Source organism: Tursiops truncatus, chromosome 3, assembly GCF_011762595.2.
Source record: "Tursiops truncatus isolate mTurTru1 chromosome 3, mTurTru1.mat.Y, whole genome shotgun sequence".
NCBI lineage: Eukaryota > Metazoa > Chordata > Mammalia > Artiodactyla > Delphinidae > Tursiops > Tursiops truncatus.
This window is the reverse complement of record NC_047036.1, coordinates 60,370,748-60,389,229: the sequence shown is the minus strand read 5'-3', so window position 1 is coordinate 60,389,229 and position 18,482 is coordinate 60,370,748. Positions and strand designations below refer to the sequence as shown.

The 18,482-nt window shown below is 38.6% G+C and overlaps 1 long non-coding RNA gene across 1 annotated transcript in view; it reads right to left on the bottom strand.

The window, feature by feature from the left end:
- The window catches only part of LOC117311917 (uncharacterized), a 32,687-nt gene extending 15,395 nt beyond the window's left edge, over positions 1–17,292 (bottom strand). The window contains exons 1-2 of the long non-coding RNA XR_004526131.2: positions 17,077–17,292; positions 13,811–13,979 (exon numbers count right to left, since the gene is read on the bottom strand). This is a non-coding gene — a long non-coding RNA (uncharacterized lncRNA). The remainder of the gene's footprint in view (positions 1–13,810; positions 13,980–17,076) is intronic.
- Positions 17,293–18,482: the final 1,190 nt, after the last annotated feature.

The window sequence follows — 18,482 nt, the reverse complement described above, 5'->3', positions numbered from 1 at the left end:
ACTGGGGGAAAAAGAGACTCCACTCTTGGAGGGCACACACAAAGTAGTGTGTGCATTAGGACCCAGGGGAAGGAGCAGTGACCCCGGGGGGAGACTGAGCCAGACCTACCTGCTGGTGTTCGAGGGTCTCCTGCAGAGGTGGGGGGTGGCTGTGGCTCACCGTGGGGACAAGGACACTGGAAGCAGAAGTTCTGGGAAGTACTCCTTGGTGAGAGCCCTCCCAGAGTCTGTCATTAGCCCCACCAAAGAGCCCGGGTAGGCTCCAGTGTTGGGTTGCCTCATGCCAAACAACCAACAAGGAGCGAACCCAGCCCCACCCATCAACAGTCAATGGATTAAACTTTTACTGAGCTCTGCCCACCAGAGCAACAGTCTGCTCTACCCACCACCAGTCCTTCCCATCAGGAAACTTACACAAGCCTCTAAAAGAGCCTCATCCAGCAGAGGGCACAACCAAGAAGAACTATAATCCTACAGCCTGTGGAACTAAAACCACATTCACAGAAAGATAGACAAGATGAAAAGGCAGAGAGCTATGTACCAGATTAAGGAACAAGATAAAACCCCAGAAAAACAACAAAATGAAGTGGAGATAGGCAACATTCCAGAAAAAGAATTCAGAATAATGGTAGTGAAGATGATCCAGGACCTCGGAAAAAGAATGGAGGCAAAGATCGAGAAGATGCAAGAAATGTTTAACAAAAACCTAGAAGAATTAAAGAACAAACAAACAGAGATGAACAATACAGTAACTAAAATGAAAAATACACTAGAAGGAATCAATAGCAGAATAACTGAGGCAGAAGAATGGATAAGTGACTTGGAAGACAGATGGTGGAATTCACTGCTGCAAAACAGAATAAAGAAAAAAGGATGAAAAGAAATGAAGACAGCCTAGGAGACTTCTGGGACAACATTAAACGCAACAACATTCACATTATACTGGTCCCAGAAGGGGAAGAGAGAGAGAAAGGACCCAAGAAAATATTTGAAGAGATTATAGTCGAAAAATTCCCTAACATGGGAATGGAAATAGCCATCCAAGTTCAGGAAGTGCAGCAAGTCCCATACAGGATAAACCCAAGGAGAAACACGCCAAGACACATAGTAATCAAATTGGCAAAAATTAAAGACAAAGAAAAATTATTGAAAGCATCAAGGGAAAAATGACAAATAATATACAAGGGAACTCCCATAAGGTTAACAGCTGATTTCTCAGCAGAAAATCTACAAGCCAGAAGTGAGTGGCATGATGCACTTAAAGTGATGAAAGGGAAGAACCTACAATCAAGATTACTCTACCCAGAAAGGATCTCATTCAGATTCAATGGAGAAATCAAAAGCTTTACAGACAAGCAAAAGCTAAGAGAATTCAGCACCACCAAACCAGCTCTACAACAAATGCTAAAGGAAATTCTCTAAGTGGGAAACACTAGAGAAGAAAAGGACCTACAAAACAAACCCAAAACAAATAGGAAAATGGTCATAGGAACATACATATAGATAATTACCTTAAACATCAATGGATTAAATGCCCCAACCAAACAACACAGGCTTGCTGAATAGATACAAAAACAAGACCCACCTATATGCTGTCTACAAGAGATCCACTACAGACCTAAGGACACATACAGACAGAAAGTGAGGGGATGGAAAAAGGTATTTCATGCAAATGGAAATCAAAAGAAAGCTGGAGTAGCTATACTCATATCAGATAAAATAGACTTTAAAATAAAGAATGTTACAAGAGACAAGGAAGGACACTACATAATGATCAAGGGATCAATGCAAGAAGCAGATATAACAAATATAAATATATATGCACCCAACAGAGGAGCACCTCAATACATAAGGCAACTGCTAACAGCTATAAAGGAGGAAATTGACAGCAACACGATAATAGTGGGGGAATTTAACACCTCACTTACACCAATGGACAGATCATCCAAAATGAAAATAAAGAAGAAAACACAACCTTTAAATGACACAATAGACCAGGTAGATTTAATTGATATTTATAGGACATTCCATCCAAAAACAGCAGATTACACTTTCTTCTCAAGTGCGCACAGAACATTCTCTAGGATAGATTACATCTTGGGTCTCAAATCAAGCCTCAGTAAATTTAAGTAACTTGAAATCATATCAAGCATCTTTTCTGACCACAACGCTATGAGATTAGAAATTAAATACAGGGGAAAATACGTAAAAAACAGAAACACATGGAGCCTAAACAATACGTTACTAAATAACCAACAGATCACTGAAGAAATCATAGAGGAAATCAAAAATTACCTAGAGACGAATGACAATGAAAACACGATGATCCAAAACCTATGGGATGCAGCAAAAGCAGTTCTAAGAGGGAAGTTTATAGCGATACCAGCCTACCTCAAGAAACAAAAAAAAATCTCAAATGAAGAATCTAACCTTACACCTAAAGGAACTAGAGAAAGAAGAACAAACAAAACCCAAAGTTACCAGAAGGAAAGAAATCATAAAGATCAGAGCAGAAATAAATGAAATAGAAACAAAGAAAACAATAGCAAAGATGAATAAAACTAAAAGCTGGTTCTCTGAGAAGATAAAAAAAATTGATAGACCATTAGCCAGACTCTTCAAGAAAAAGAGGGAGAGGACTCAAATAAAATTAGAAATGAAAAAGGAGAAGTTACAACAGACACCACAGAAATACAAAGCATCCTAAGAGACTACTACAAGCAACTCTATACCAACAAAATGGACAACCTGGAAGAAATGGACAAATTCTTAGAAAGGTATAACCTTCGAAGACTGAAGCAGGAAGAAATAGAAAATATGAACAGACTAATCACACGTAATGAAATTGAAACTGTGATTAAAAATCTTCCAACAAACAAAAGCCCAGGACCAGATGGCTTCACAGGTGGATTCTATCAAGCAAGTAGAGAAGAGGTAACACCCATCCTTCTCAAACTCTTCCAAAAAATTGCAGAGGACGAAGCATTCCCAAATTCATTCTATGAGGCCACCATCACTGTGATACCCAAACCAGACAAAGATACTACAAAAAAAGAAAATTGCAGACCAATATCACTGATGAACATAGATGCAAAAGTCCTCAACAAAATACTGGCAAACAGAATCCAACAGCACATTAAAAGGATCATACACCATGAGCGAGTGGGATTTATCCCAGGGATGCAAGGATTCTTCAATGTACACAAATCAATCAATGTGATACACCATATTGACAAACTGAAGAATAAAAACCATATGATAATCTCAATAGATGCAGAAAAAGCTTTTCACAAAATTCAACACTCATTTATGATAAAAACTATCCAGAAAGTGGGCATACAGGGAACCTACCTCAACTTAATAAAGGCCATATACGACAAACCCACAGCAAACATCATTTTAATGGTGAAAAACTGAAAGCATTTCCTCTAAGATTAGGAACAACAAAAGGTTGCCCATTCCCACCACTATTATTCAACATAGTTTTGGAAGTCCCAGCCACGGCAATCAGAGAAGAAAAAGAAATAAAAGGAATACAAATTGGAAAAGAAGAAGTAAAACTGTCACTGTTTGCTGATGACATGATACTATACATAGAGAATCCTATCGATGCCACCAAAAAACTACTAGAGCTAATCAATGAATTTGGTAAAGTTGCAGGATACAAAATTAATGCAAAGAAATCTCTTGCATTCCTGTACACTAATGATTAAAAATCTGAACGAGAAATTAAAGAAACACTCCCATTTACCATTGCAACAAAAAGAGTTAAATACCTAGAAATAAACCTACCTTAGGAGACAAAAGACCTGTATGAAGAAAACTATAAGACACTGATGAAAGAAATTAAAGATGATACCAACAGATGGAGAGAAATATACCATGTTCTTGGATTGGAAGAATCAATATTGTGAAAATGACTCTACTACCCAAAGCAATCTACAGATTCAATGCAATCCCTATCAAATTACCAATGGCATTGTTTACGGAACTAGAACAAAAAATCTTAAAATTTGTATGGAGACACAAAAGACCCCGAATAGCCAAAGTAGTCTTGAGGGGAAAAAACGGAGCTGGAGGAATCAGACTCCCTGACTTCAGACTATACTACAAAGCTACAGTAATCAAGACAATATGGTACTGGCACAGAAACAGAAACATAGGTCAATGGAACAAGATAGAAAGTCCAGAGCTAAACCCATGCACCTATGGTCAACTAATCTATGAAAAAGGAGGCAAAGATATACAATGGAGAAAAGACAGTCTATTCAATAAGTGGTGCTGGGAAAACTGGACAGCTACATGTAAAAGAATGAAATTAGAACACTCCCTAACACCATACACAAAAAGAAACTCAAAATGGATTCGAGACCTAAATGTAAGACCGGACACTATAAAACTCTTAGAGGAAAACATAGGAAGAACACTCTCTGACATAAATCACAGCAAGATCTTTTTTGATCCACCTCCTAGAGTAATGGAAATAAAAACAAAAATAAACAAATGGGACCTAATGAAACTTCAAACCTTTGGCACAGCAAAGGAAACCATAAACAAGACGAAAAGACAACCCTCAGAATGGGAGAAAATATTTGCAAACGAATCAACAGACAAAGGATTAATCTCCAAAATATATATGCAGCTCAATATTAAAGAAACAAACAACCCAATCCAACAATGGGCAGAAGACCTAAATAGACACTTCTCCAAAGAAGACATACAGATGGCTAAGAAGCACATGAAAAGCTGCTCAACATCACTAATTATGAGAGAAATACAAATCAAAACTACAATGAGGTATCACCTCACACCAGTTAGAATGGGCTTCATCAGAAAATCTACAAACAACAAATGCTGGAGAGGGTGTGGGGAAAAGGGAACCCTCTTGCACTGTTGGTGGGAATGTAAATTGATACAGCCACTATAGAGAACAGTATGGGCGTTCCTTAAAAAACTAAAAATAGAATTACCATATGATCCAGCAATCCCACTGCTGGGCATATACCCAGAGAAAACCATATCTCAGAAGACACATGCACCCCAATGTTCATTGCAGCATTATTTACAATAGTCAGGTCATGGAAGCAACCTAAATGCCCATTGACAGACGAATGGATAAAGAAGTTGTGGTACATGTATACAATGGAATATTACTCAGCCATATAAAGGAACGAAACTGAGTCAGTTTTTGAGATGTGGATGGATCTAGAGACTGTCATACAGAGTGAAGTAAGTCAGAAAGAGAAAAACAAATATCGTATATTAACACATGTATGTGGAACCTAGAGAAACGGTACAGATGAACCGGTTTGCAGGGCAGAAGTTGAGACACAGATGTAGAGAACAAACCTATGGACACCAAGGGGGGAAAGCTGCAGGGGGTGGGGATGGTGGTGTGTTGAATTGGGTGATTGGGATTGACATGTATACACTGATGTGTATAAAGTTGATGACTAATAAGAATCTGCTGTATAAAAAATAAAATTCAAAAATTAAAAATAAAACTAAACTTTCTTTGGGTTATTTGTATGGAAATATGTTAATATGAACGTTTCAGACATTACATGAAATTCCTAAAAATCTTATATGTTCTGGTATAATGTTATAAGTCATAATTCTAGTTATTACTTTAAAATGTATATCTCAGAAATAACTAAATTTCCTTATCAATTGCATTATTATGGACTTTCATCAAATCTTTAACCATGGTCATTTTTATGCCTTTTGTCATTTACAGACAGTTCTGGGTGTACTATGATGCTTTTGCAAAAATGTTCCCATAAAAGGGTTTCATCTTCAAGGAATTCATGGAAAAGACTCTGACAAGTACGGGTTTCTGGTAACTGACTATACTGCTGAACTGAATGAATAAGCATTTTCAGAACTCTAATGGAAAACTGATGAATTCATAAAAGTGCTAACAAAAGATCAAAATGAAAAAAAAATTAATTACATGGGGCTGAGTGAACTGATGAGGATGATTATAAATTTTGTGACTTTCTGTTTGAATAAAAAAATGTGATGTAAATTTATTTAAAAAGAACTTAGTGTAAAACAATGCCATTCTTCTCACATATTTTCTCTTGTTTTGGAAAATATAGATATTTTCTGTTAAAAACGTGATTTATGCTGACACGTAATAGGTTGATTACTGTTATTATAAATGAATCAATAAATATTTTTAAGTTGTAAAGAAAAAAGAAATAAGTGAAAAAGAAATGAAGGAAACAATAGCAAGATCAAAAAAACTAAAAGCTGGTTCTTTGAGAAGATAAACAAAATTGATAAACCATTAGCCAGACTCATCAAGAAAAAAAGGGAGAAGACTCAAATCAAGACTCTTCTCAAACCACTGATTTGAGAAGACTCAAATCAACATAATTAGAAATGAAAAAGGAGAAGTAACAACTGACACTGCAGAAATACAAAGGATTAGGAGCGATTACTACAGGCAACTATATGCCAATAAAATGGACAACCTGAAAGAAATGGACAAATTCTTAGAAAAGCACAACCTTCTGAGACTGAACCAGGAAGAAACAGAAAATATAAACAGACCAATCACAAGCACTGAAATTGAAACTGTGATTAAAAATCTTCCAGCAAACAAAAGCCCAGGACCAGATGGCTTCATAGGTGATTTCTATCAAAAATTTAGAGAAGAGCTAACACCCATCCTTCTCAAACTCCTCCAAAATACTGCAGAGGGAGGAATATTCCCAAACTCATTCAACAAGACCACCATCACCCTGATACCAAAACCAGACAAATTTGTCACAAAAAAGGAAAACTACAGGCCAATATCACTGATGAACATAGAGGCAAAAATCCTCAACAAAATACTGGCAAACAGAATCCAACAGCACATTAAAAGGATCATACACCATGATCAAGTAGGGTTTATCCCAGGAGTGCAAGGATTCCTCAATATATGCAAATCAATTAACATGATACACCATATTAACAAACTGAAGGATAAAAACCATATGATATTCTCAATAGATGCAGAAAAAGCTTTTGACAAAATTCAACACGCATTTATGATAAAAACCCTCCAGAAAGTAGGTATAGAGGGAACTTACCTCAACATAATAAAGCCCATATATGCCAAACCCACAGCCAACATCATTCCCAATGGTGAAAAACTGAAACCATTTCCACTAAGATCAGAAACAAGACAAGGTTGCCCACTCTCACCACTATTATTCAACATAGTTTTAGCCACAGCAATCAGAGAAGAAAAAGAAATAAAAGGAATCCAAATCAGAAAAGAAGAAGTAAAACTGTCATTGCTTGCAGATGACATGATACTATACATAGAGAATCCTAAAAATGCTACCAGAAAATGACTAGAGCTAATCAATGAATTTGGTAGAGTAGCAGGATACAAAATTAATGCACAGAAATCTCCTGAATTCCTATGCACTAATGATGAAAAATCTGAAAGAGAAATTAAGGAAACACTCTCATTTACCATTGAAACAAAAAGAATAAAATACCTAGGAATAAACCTACCTAAGGAGATAAAAGACCTATATGCAGAAAACCATAAGACACTGATGAAAGAAATTAAAGATGATACCAGCAGATGGAGAGATATACCATGTTCTTGGATTGGAAGAATCAATATTGTGTAAATGACTATACTACCCAAAGCAATCTACAGATTCAATGCAATCCCTATCAAATTACCAATGGTATTTTTCACAGAATTAGAACAAAAAATTTCACAATTTTTATGGAAACACAAAGGACCCCAAATAGCCAAAACAATCTTGAGAAAGAAAAACAGAGCTGGAGGAATCAGGCTCCCTGACTTCAGACCATACTACAAAGCTAGAGTAATCAAGACAATATGGTACTGGCACAGAAACAGAAAGATAGATCAATGGAACAGGATAGAAAGCCCAGAGATAAACCCACGCACATATGGTCACCTTATCTTTGATAAAGGAGGCACAAATATACAACAGAGAAAATACAGCCTGTTCAATAAGTGGTGCTGGGAAAACTGGACAACTACATGTAAAAGAATGAAATTAGAACACTTTCCAACACCATACACAAAAATAAACTCAAAATGGATTAAAGACCTAAATGTAAGGCCAGACAGTATCAAACTCTTAGAGGAAAACATAGGCAGAACACTCTTTGACATAAATCACAGCAAGATCCTTTTTGAACCACCTCCTAGAGAAATGGAAATAAAAACAAAAATTAAAAAATGGACCTAATGAAACTTAAAAGGTTTTGCACAGCAAAGGAAACCATAAACAAGACAAAAAGACAACCCTCAGAATGGGAGAAAATATTTGGAAACAAAGCAACTGACAAAGGATTGATCTCCCAAATATACAAGCAGCTCATGCAGCTCAATATCAAAAAAACAAACAACCCAATCCAAAAATGGTCAGAAGTCCTAAATAGACATTTCTCCAAAGAAGACATACAGATTGCCAACAAACACATGAAAGGATGCTCAACATCGCTAATCATTAGAGAAATGCAAATCAAAACTGCCATGAGGTATCACCTCACACGGGTCAGAATGGCCATCATCAAAAAATCTACAAACAATAAATGCTCGAGAGGGTGTGGAGAAAAGGGAACCCTCTTGCACTGTTGGTAGGAATGTAAATTGATACAGCCACTATGGAGAACTGTATGGAGGTTCCTTAAAAAAACTAAAAACAGAACTACCATATGACCCAGAAATTCCACTACAGGACATATACCCTGAGAAAACCATAATTCAAAAAGAGTCATGTACAACAATGTTCACTGCAGCACTGTTTACAATAGCCAGGACATGGAAGCAACCTAATTGTCCATCGAGAGATGAATGGATAAAGAAGATGTGGCACATATATACAATGGCATATTACTCAGCCATAAAAAGAAACAAAATTGAGTTATTTGTAATGAGGTGGATGGACCTAGGGTCTTTCATACAGAGTGAAGTAAGTCAGAAAAAGATAAGCAAATACCGTATGCTAATACATATATATTAAATCTAAAAAAAAAAAAGAAAAAATATTCCAACGAACCTAGGGGCAGGACAGGAATAAAGACACAGACATAGAGAATGGACCTGAGGACACAGGGAGGGGGAAGGGTAAACTGGGATGAAGTGAGAGAGTAGCACTGACATACATGCACTACCAAATGTAAAATAGATAGCTAGTGGGAAGCAGCTGGATAGCACAGGGAGATCAGCTCAGTGCTTTGTGACCACCTAGAGGGGTGGGATAGGGAGGGTGGGAGGGAAACGCAAGAGGGAGGGGATATGGGGATATATGTATACATATAGCTGATTCACTTTGTTATACAGCAGAAACAAACGCAACATTGTAAAGCAATTATACTCCAATAAAGATGTTTGAAAAAAAATAAGTTAGTATAGGAATTGGGATGGGTCTGCCCCAAGAAACAATGAAATGATGCCATTCCATTTTATGGGCTTCTTTCAGCAAGAAATTGTAAAATATCAACACTTTTTTTTTTACTATTGTAAAACACCAGATACTAGATTAACAGTTATATAAAGATTTTCTTCACTTACCAAGAGAAATCTTACATGTGAGTCATAAATAACAGATAATGCATTTATTTTATACAGTTCAGTCTGCTCTAATGGAAAAGGAATTGGCAACATATTTCCAGTATTCTAATTCATCCTTGGTCGGTGAATCACAACATTTTCTATGACACACTTGTTAGAAGCCTTTTCACTTCGTTAGGTCTTAATTACAGTGGCAGCACATAGCACTGGATCAAATTGAGTGCTCATATCTGATCTCAAGGTCTGTAAAATGTCAGAAGCACAAGGTAATCATAGACCTGGTCCTTTTCTTTAATATATTATATGCCTATAGAATTAAATTCATAAAGTATGAGTCGATGACCTCTACAGTTTTACTAAATACTTTGTGTCATTTCCTAAATGTTCTCAATTACGTTTTGCCTTTGGCTGTTTCTTTTATTTGGTTTAGTGTGACCTGATCTTATTTGACTCTTGATAATTGGATATCAAAATCCAGAAGGCCTGGGGCAAGCCATGTTTCAAGTACATGACTGCCATAATCCTCAACTCTTGACCTTAACTGTCTCTACAGGGCAGGTTTTTCTGTAACAGGGAGGGGGATGTGTGTAAGGGCTTATTGATGGTAACCATCACCAGCTCCACCCTGGCCTGGCTGCGGACCTGCAGTGAGGAAAACCAGAGGAGTTTGATTCCATCAACCAATGACTCAAAATACGGTTTTGAGAATGTGCTTTATGGTTTTCTATGTAAAATGCTACACAGGCTAACTGATGGTCTCTTTCAAAGTTGGGGGGCGGGGAAGAAAAGCTAGTATGGAGCCATTAACATTTTTGAGCATTCTACAGAACTCCCATGTAACAAGGTTATCTTCATTTTTTGTCTTACTCATTTGGACTGATTTCAGTTTCATCAGTGTTTCTTTACTGGTGTTCACTGCTTCGTGTTTCTTTACAATTAACCTGGAGTTTGAAGACACTGCTATAGACAATGAATTCTAGTCAAATACCAGATGATATAGGAAGTGCTTGGTCATTTTAAAGTTTTAAATATATTCTCAGATACATTTTCATCTACAGAGCAAAAGAATGAAGCAGATTTAATAAGTACAGTTTTCTTTATTGTATCCCACACAATTTTGTTAAGGATACAAAAAAGGTCCTGTGCAGCCAGCCACCAGGAAATACTCCCAGGTCATGATGGAGTTAAGGGTTGCTGCAACCACATAAGACATTGTGAGGCTTCCCTGGTGGCGCAGTGGATAAGAATCCGCCTGCCAATGCAGGGGACACAGGTTTGTTCTCTGATCCGGGAACATCCCACGTGCCACGGAACAACTAAGCCCGTGCGCCACAACTACTGAGCCTGCACTCTAGAGCCTGCGTGCCACAGCTACTGAAGCCCACGTGCCTAGAGCCCATGCTCCGCAACAAGAGAAGCCACTGCAGTGAGAAGCCCACACACCACAAAGAAGAGTAGCCCCCGCTCGCCGCAACTAGAGAAAGCCCACGTGCAGCAGCGAAGACCCAACACAGCCAAAAAAAAAAAAAAAAAAAAAGACATTATGGGTCTCTTTGATGGGTGGGCCCCAAGCTAACAAGACAGCGGAAGCCAAGAAACAAGATTTTAGCAGCTTTGTGAAGACAAAAATTGGGAAGTAATACAAATGTAGAACTACAAAGTACATCCATACCATGAAATGCTCTGCAGCTGTCAAATGGTAATACAGGGATATAGTGATTGTATTTAAGTGCATTTAGATTACATATTTTTAGTTTAAAATACCACTCTTTAGTTTTTTAGTTAAAAAGAATTATGTAGCAGGATCCCATTTCTATATATGTTTACATATATAGAGAAAATAGCCTGGATAGATAAACAGCATCATATGTATGGGTGTTATACATGGTTGAGAGATAATGGGTAATTTTCTTTTTTATTTTCACTTGAGTATAGTTCCTAGGTTTTTAAATTAGTTTATATTAGTTAATAAAACTTTAAAGAAAGAAATGAAAAGAACAAGTAGGTGGCACTCTAGGAATCTGAAAACTAACACTTAATTCAGTCACCATTACTCACTCAAAAAACACTCAGCAAGTGTTTATTATCTTTCTACTAGGCACACAGATCATTGCTATGACCTGAGAGAGATTTAAATATGTATGCTACTTCTCTACTGTCAAAGACTTAATTTTAGTAGTGGTAGGGCACACATATAAGCAACCAAAATTAACTCAGAGGCAGAATGAAAGGTGCAGGAAAAGAACAAACAAGGTTCTGTGGGTAAACAGGGGCAGGAGGCAGTGACTGCTGGTGAGACATTGACAACCACAAAACAGAGGATCAAATAGCCCGGAGATGGAAACAACGTAAGTGTCCATCATCGGATAAGTGGATAAAGAAGATGTAGCACATATATACAATGGAATATTACTCAGCCATAAAAAGAAACGAAATTGAGCTATTTGTAATGAGGTGTATGGACCTAGAGTCTGTCATACAGAGTGAAGTAAGTCAGAAAGAGAAAGACAAATACCATATGCTAACACATATATGTGGAATTTAAGGAAAAAAATGTCATGAAGAACCTAGGGGCAAGACAGGAATAAAGACACAGACCTACTAGAGAATGGACTTGAGGATATGGGGAGGGGGAAGGGTGAGCTGTGACAGGGCGAGAGAGTGGCATGGACATATATACACTACCAAACGTAAGGTAGATAGCTAGTGGGAAGTAGCCACATAGCACAGGGAGATCAGCTCGGTGCTTTGTGACCACCTGGAGGGGTGGGATAGGGAGGGTGGGAGGGAGGGAGATGCAAGAGGGAAGAGATATGGGGTTATATGTATATGTATAACTGATTCACTTTGTTATAAAGCAGAAACTAACACACCATTGTAAAGCAATTATATTCCAATAAAGATATAACAAAAAAACAAAAACCGAGGATCAGAATGAGAAGGTGACCGGTTCCTCTGTCAGGAGATGCTTTGGAGTGTGGCCGCGGCACCACACCAGGCCAAGCTGAGGATCTCCAATAGCAGAGCTAAATCCTGTCTTCTACTTAAATCAACTACAAACTTTATGCTCTCACTCCTCAACAGTTTTAGGTGTAAATTTATCACAGAAGAGCTCTTGTATTGTAGATGTCTGACATTACGCATTCATCAGGAAATATATGGATGTATTGTCATTTAATGGATGAAATATATTTCTCATCACGTGAGCCAAAATGTCCATCTTATCATAAACAGTGGGGAGATGCCTAGCAAACGAGCTGCAAAGATGCATGGAAGACTAATTCAGGGACAAGAGAGCATGGCCACCAACTCTGGGGAAGAAGGAAGATGAACTTTTTCATTCTGGGGATTCCATCTGGGATGAAGTGACTGAGAGAAAGAGGCAGAAAGTGACAACGAAAGACCAGTGACTGTTCGTGAGGCACAGATCTCGCCACCAAATCACACCACTGACATTCCATCAGTGGACTAGTTGTTACTTAGTGGCACACATGCTGCTTTCTTTCCCCTGCTTATCCAATTGCTTCATATGGAGACAAAACTTTTCTGCTCAATTTCAGACTCTGCTGCAAATTTTCCTCTGTCCTAGAGCTCAATTGCATGGTGAAAAAGAAGATACAAATGGAATAGATGATTACCAAAATCGTCAGAGTCCAAAGGATTGTGATAATGAATGTTCTCTTACAAATAAATAGCTAGAGGGATTAGCCAGATGAGTGTGTCAGAGTATCAACAATGTTATAAGAACATCCAGTAACCACATGCTCGTCTCACCCTATGCTTGCTTTATGGCTCATCCTGCTCTCCTCAGTTAAGAGGTTCGGTAATCCCCTTTATCATTTTGCCAATGCTAAATGTATACATATTTTGTGGTAAAACATCAGGACTGGGATCATTTTCTGATATGCATAATACTGAGTAGGATGGCAATTGTAGCAATTTATTAAAGGTTGAATTTTCCTGTTCCAAGGAATGAAACTAAATGGAATGGATGTATGAACAAAAGAGCAGCTAAGAGTTGTGAATGCAGCACACCTAGGGTTTATTCCACAGCGCTGAGTCCTTTTCAATCACTAACAATAAACCTGTCCATTCTACTTACTTGGTGATGGATGTTAACTAGACTTATTGTGGTGATCATTTCACAGTATATACAAATATTGAGTCATTAAGTTGTACACCTAAAACGAATATAATGTCGTTTGTCAATTATATCGCAATTAAAAAAACACAGTTGTACTGTCTTACAGTTCTGTAGGTTAGAAGTCCAACGTGGGTCTCACTGGACTAAAATAAAGGTGTCGACAGGGTTGTTCCTTTCCAGAGCTCCACAAGTCATCTATTTCCTTGCCTTTGCCAGCTTCTAGAGGCGTTCCACATTCCTTGGCTTGTAGCCCCCTTACTCCACCTTCAAAGCCTGCAAGATTGCAAGATTGCATCTCTGACCATTCTGCCATAGTTGTATCTTCTTCGCTCCACAGCCAGGAAAACGTCTCTGTTTCTAAGGACTCGTTGATTACACTGGGCTCACCTGGATGACCCAAGATACCCTCCCATCTCAAAGTCCTTAACCTTAATCACATCTGCAAAGCCTGTTTTTCCATGTAAAGCACCATTTTTTTTCTCTAATCCCTTTCTTTGCATTCCCATAGATTTATCCTATCCCTTGACTTGGGTTTACAGCAATAACGTGCTAACTGCTCTCCTTGGAGGAATTTCTCCTCCACTTCAATCCATCCCATGTGCCAATTTCATATAGATCCTCTTAAAGGACCGTTAAAAAACAAAATTCAACTGAGTACATCTTAAAGATCTTATTGGCTTTATTCAATGATTCATGAATTGGGCAGTATCCAATCTAACAGCTAGAAAGGAGCTCCCAGGAGCTATAAAAATGAAAGACCTTTACAGGCAGAAGGCAGCAGGAACAAGGAAGTTATACTAGGCAAAAAAATCAGGTTGGTTGTTGCACGGGTACTCTCTTAGGGGTTAGCAGGGGTCTATCAAGCTGAGGACCTAACTAGTGCTGATTAGGCAATTCCTGATTGATTGGTTAAAATTCCATTGCTGGAATTTTTGCAGCTTTTCATATATATTCTGAATACACATAAAACATTTCTGAAAGGATACCCAAGAAACTGTCAATGGGCTGAGAAATGGAATGCAGCAGTGGGGATGGGCACAGATTGACTAGATGGGTGGGTAGAAAGGAAACTTCAATTTTTCCTATTTTATGCTTTTCAATATTCATTGAGTTCTGACCATATCGATGCAATTCTTTTAAAATTAAAAAAACTAGCAAAATAACTTTTATTTAAAAGGATACAGATTTTTGAGGAAAACAGATATGCAGAGAAAACCTCACTACCATTGTTCCTCCACCCAAATACAACCACTATTCAGAGTGAGTAGAATGTTAATGACAGCAAAAATCACACTGCCACTCTCCAAAAAAGTCTCTGAAAGTAAAAATGGTTAGATGTACCCATAACATTGTCCTCTAAGGTGCTCCAAGTGCTGGACAAACAGTTCCCACTGTGGGGCAGCAGGAAGATGAATACTTTTGGGTAATCAAAGAGAAAGAGACCATGTAACCCACTAAGTGCCTGTCCTGCCAGGTGCTGGCTGAGAAGAAGCAGAAGCAAAGAGGAGTAAGTCAGTCCCTACCCCATGGAATTAACGCATTGCTTATTCTTGAAATTAAGAAAATTGAATGATCGTGGGAAGAATGTTACATTTATAACCTAAGTAACATTTAGAGATTAGAGTCATAATGAATCAGTGCTTCTTTTCTCCTGGAAAAACAATGTGTAGATACGAATGGAAAAAAGTACTGTAAGAGTTTAATTAACATTAAATTAATTAAATCCCAGGATCTGACTCTGGAGTCAGATAAACAAGATTTAAATACAAATTTGGCCGTCTTCCAGATGCATGGAGAAGTTTAGAGAAGTTATTTGACTTTTCTAAGCCTCAGTTTTCTCATGTGAAATGGAGACACAAGAAGTACCTACCACCTAAGGTGTTTGTGGGGACTAAAGGAGATAAATGAGTACAGTGTGTTGGGTGGGGTATTCCAGGGACCTCTCTCACCTGGCTCCCCAGGAACACCCAGGACGGTGGCTGGCATGGGAAGACCTCATTCACATTCATCAGCAAATGAATTAGACGACTGATACAACTTAAAACAATTTTTTTTAATGTTGCAAGAAGGAACAGATAATTACAAAAGTTTGGAAACAACCCAAATGCCCACTATTATGGCTAAACAAAGCATGGAATACTAGTAAATACGGATGCTCTGTGACTAGAGAAATAATGGGAAGTTTTCTAATCTGGTATGGAAGGAGCCTGAGGACATATTATTAAAATGTGAAAAGGAGAAAAACAAAAACATATTTGTATTTCCATAAAAAACAATTTTACAAGGAATCTACTAGAAACTAATAAAAGTGGTTAGCCATGAGGATGGAGGATAAGAATTCAGTCAAAAGGGTGGTGAGATTGGGAGGACACTTTTTTACTGTATCTGTTTTTATGTATTTTTTAAATGTTGAACCATGTGAATGGACTCCATATTCAAAAATAGGGGCTTCCCTGGTGGCGCAGTGGTTGAGAGTCCGCCTGCCGATGCAGGGGACACGGGTTCGTGCCCCGGTTCGGGAAGATCCCACATGCCACGGAGCGGCTGGGCCCGTGAGCCACGGCCGCTGAGCCTGCGCGTCCGGAGCCTGTGCTCCGCGACAGGAGAGGCCACCACAGTGAGAGGCCCGCGTACTGCAAAAAAAAAAGACGAAAAACTTAAAGAAACACATGGAGCTGGATTACTGTTGTTTATTCCAGTCAGTGCTACGGTGCAATGTTAGAGGGGGTTTTTGGTTTTGTTGTTTTTTGAGATTTATCTTTTTAAGAGTTCATTCAAGTTCAGAATTCAAACCGTGAAAGAATTTTTGGTGAAAACTTTCCTCCCCACCTTAGCTACAGAGTTCCCCTTCCCTCAGGCAACCAATGTTTAAAAGGTTCTTGAATATAATGGGAGTTTTGGGATATTTAGAATTTTTAAATGTATTCGCTGCTATGATTTCAAGCAGGATTACACAATCGTGGTTTCAGCAAGTCAGGACTCTCATTAAAAGCTAACTCTTTCATTAAACCATCTTTTCTTGTATTGCAAATCAGATACCGTTGAGAGCACCTGACAACTGTAGGCAACACAAATATGATGATGTTGGTAACAGGTGGCAAAGAGTGACCCCCATGGAGGTCGGTGGAATAAAGGAAATAGGCAGAAAATGCTCAAACTATAACAGCTATGCTCCTACTTCAGCAGGCTTTGCTTGGTTCAAAGCCTTCAGGGGAGGGAGCTGTGGCGAGAGGGCCATGAAGTCCAGAAGTTGCTGCGGAGTGCATCTTTGGGATACAGTACAACTCCTCTCCTCCCGGACCACAAAGAGTTCAACACCCACACCCAAACCCCACAACCCGAGCCTCTTCCCACTGATCTACCGACCTACCAGAGCAGTAAAAGGGTTTTCAAAGCAAAGGATCCGCACAGAGAAACTGGGTTGTTTAAATCAGTGCTTCTCAAAATGTGGTCCCTGGACCAGCAGCATCAACGTCACCTGGGAACTTGTTGGAAGTGCAGATTCTCAAGCCGCACCAGGACCTCCCAAATCAGAAACTCTGGGGGTAGGTGTGTTCTAACAAGCCTTTTGGATCATTCTGGTGCAGGCTACAGTTTGATAACCACTGGTTTAAATCAACATTTTCTCTTGGACTTAGAGATGATCATACCAAGCTGAGTGAGTCAGAAAGAAAAGGACAAACACCATATGCTATCACTTATATGTGGAATCTAAAATATGATACAAATGAACTTATCTATGAAACAGAAACAGACTCACAGACATAGAGAACAGACTTGTGGTTGCCAAGGGGGAGAGGGTTGGGGGAGGAGCGGACTGGGAGTTTGGGATTAGCAGATGCTAACTATTATATATAGAATGGATAAACAACAAGGTCCTACTATACAGCACAGGGAACTATATTCAATAGCCTGTGATAAACCATAAAGGAAAAGAACATGAAAAAGAATATATATGTATAACTGAATCACTTTGCTGTACAGCAGAAATTAATACAACATTGTAAATCAACTATACTTCAATAAACAAACAAACACACAAACAACAAAAAAAATTTTTCTCCACTTCCCTGGAGTCGGGGGAAGGGAGGTGGGAAGCTTGTGAAAAATGCGTACTCCCAGGCCCACCTCAGACTCACTGACTCAAAATATTCCATGGAGAAGCCTCAGAACCTACTTCCAGTGATGACTGAGATACTGGCTTCAATGATTCCTATTACCAGCTGCATGATGTTAGGATAACAAATCCGCCTTACTCCCTGAATATATCAGATGTTTCTTTTTCTCAAAAGCAAACATCGAGGCTGGCCTTACAGCTCAAACAAGATTCTTTCAGACTATCTAATAAATAGCAGTCTCTTCAGGGACACGTTTGGCATCTCTGACCCCCAGCTGCGTGGTCGTCTACATCTCAGAATCCTAATTTGACAGTAATCAGAATAAGGAAGTACAGATCCTTTGTTTGTTTTGCTGACACCCACTCCCATGATAAACTCATAGGTGGTCACCTAAGACCCGCTCCCCACTGCTGTCACACAGACGGAGTCCTAAGGAATGAGAACTGAGACAATGAATTTACGTAAAGGTAAAGGAGGGATTTGAAAATAAGGTGCAGCTTATTGCCCTGGATAACGGCAGACAGCTCTGAGGAGAGAAGCATGGAAGGCAAGTGTCACAATTTCCTGCATTGAGTCATATCCTGCAGGTGGTTGAGTGGTTGTATCACTCAGTTGCTTTAAAAGGAAGACAACTTTCTTATGCCCAATCCTCCATCCC